Raw genomic sequence first — 2,558 nt, forward strand, 5'->3', positions numbered from 1 at the left:
ACCCCCCCCACGCCCCCGGGCGCCGCCTGGGCTCCCTCTCCTGGCTCTCGCCCGTCTCCTAGGAGCGGTGTTTTCCAGCCCGGCGGTCAAAGGGGAGAGGGGCTTTCCGGGGGCTCCAGCAGGGAGTATTGTGGAGGCTCAGGGCCGCTTTGAAATGTAAATCCGAATTTGAGAAGCCCAACCCGCTTCCAGTTGCCCAGAATTTCTAGAACCAAAATGTGCCTCCTTTCCCTCCGCCTTCAGATCGCATCCACTTAGCCCTGTGTACCAGCTCCTGTGAGATGGGGGAGCCTGCTAGGACGTGGGGTGTCTCCAAGCGATGTCGGCCCGAAGATGGGGTCCCCATGCCTTTAGGTCAGGCTTCCTGCGGTAAACTGGGACCCAGTTCCACAGTCTGGGTTTGTTTGTGTTTTTTTGGCTCTGGCAGTGTTGACTAAGAGGAGCAAAAGGACCTGGTCTGACTTCATGTCCTCGGTCTTATTTATTTTAATATAGAGCACAAAGCCGGTTGCAAGGTGCTCCGAGGGGCTGATATTTTTTCACTCATCTCTAATTTTATCTTTTCAATGTGTGTTGACCACGGTGGGTCAATACCTGAGATTGTAAAATCCAGAATGAAACATCCGTGTTGTGTATCCGGCGTGAGCAGCAATTTCACATACTTGCTGTCTGCCACCTGCCTGAGTCATCCCCGCAGCCTCTGCTGACACTACCGAAAACTTCTCTTATGACATCAGCCTAATCTGCATTTCATGTTATACCCGCTAAAAAGAAAATAGTTTGCCTTCTCTGCGCCCCGCAATTGAGCAGCCCTAAAGAGGAAGTCCATTTTAGCTTGGCCCCCTCGGTTAGTGAATGAGAAATGGGAAGGATGTTTTATTTTTTGTTTTCCATGGCTGATTTCCTTATTACTTACGAGGCAAAAATGAGACGCTCAGAATGGGATAAATAGCAGGGAGCACCTTCTGGACATCATGGCCAGGTGGACAGAACAAAGGTTGATCAGTGTTACCTGTGTTCTGTCTCACCTGTGTGTTGCACAGGTGCTTTTCTTATAGACAGCTAAATCAGATAGAATTACTATAGGTACTCAGGCAAGGCTAGGAAATCGGTGCAGAAGATAGGCACACTGCCAGGTGTGGTGGCGCACGCCTTTAATCCTAGCACTCGGGAGGCTGAGGCAGGAGGACCGTTGCGAGTTCGAGGCCAGGCTGGGCTACAAAGTGAGCTCAAATCCAGCCTGAACTGCATAGCTAGACCCTGTCTCAAAAAGACAAAAAAAAAAAAAAAAAAAAAAACGAAAAAGAAGATAGGAACACTTTACACTGTGGCCAGAGGCACATCTGTCAAAGGCCAGCCCTCAGGATAGAGGTGGAACGGTCAGACCTATGTGCCTCCTGGAGGGATAAACAATAACTTCAAATTATACTATCATTGGTATCATGTGGTCCAGTGAAGTCCAGATGGACATCAGTCACCCCGGTGGATGACAAGAACTTTGGACCCATCCTTGCCCCAAACTGATTCTGTTCTATGGTACCCTTGCTAAGTGACCTGCTTCCCTGTTGGATCAATATTACCTAAGTGTTTATACTTGTAGTCGTATTGATTGACTGTAGTTTGACCCACGTTGTACCCACCTCTTGATTTTGTCCCCACTGCATGACTTTGCTCTATAAAGCTTTCTTAGAGAAGTGGCCTCTGGGAAAACACTTTCAAGTACCCTCCTTTCTCTCTCTCTCTCTCTCTCTCTCTCTCTCTCTCTCTCTCTCTCTCTGTGTGTGTGTCTCTCTCAATTTTTCCCACTCTTAACCTCCATTGTTCCTTAGAATTGATTCTTTGGTTTCGGGGCACATGAACTTTGTGTCTGAAATCTAGTAGATCGGGAGTTATATTTGCCCCTGTATCGCTTTCATCCCTCTCTGTGCGTCCCGGGTCTTGTGGTGACTTCAGCCAACTCTCTGCGCCCTGCTACTTTCTCCATGATCCCCTCCTCCCTAGGTATGAAAATCAACGCAGTCAATGTTAGTACGGTCTGGGAGCAGAATAGCAGAACTCAGGGCCAAGTTAAACTGAGAGAAGAAGCAGAATCCTTGACAAGAGCAGAGGTAAAACGCCTGCGCGTCAGGAGCAAAAGCTTAGCATTTCTATTCCAAGAACACTTTCCACGCATTGATTTGTAAGTCACAATGCTAAGTAGAAACAAACAAAATAGCATTGACTTAAAATATACTTACTGTCTGGAACTGTGTCTTAATTCAATCTTGGGTGGTAGGGAACATCAACTTCCTTTTTAGAAATCTATACTCTGAGATCCAGAAAGATAAAGCTAACGAGTGTCTTGATTAGAATTTGAAACATGGTTGTCCCAGTCTACGTAGCCTGCTATGACTTTTAACCACGGAAATATTTAGATTGTCCCAGCTAGACGCGGCCTTGGAAATCACGCAGTCTCTATTCCTATCATTTTATAGGTGAAAAAATGATTTCCAGGGAAGTGGGTCACTGGCTCAAGGCCACCCAGTTCCAGACTAGGATAAAGCAGCTCAGAGAGCCTG

This window comes from Chinchilla lanigera, unplaced genomic scaffold (genome assembly GCF_000276665.1).
Source record: "Chinchilla lanigera isolate Chin_1 unplaced genomic scaffold, ChiLan1.0 scaffold00050, whole genome shotgun sequence".
In the NCBI taxonomy this organism is placed as follows: domain Eukaryota; kingdom Metazoa; phylum Chordata; class Mammalia; order Rodentia; family Chinchillidae; genus Chinchilla; species Chinchilla lanigera.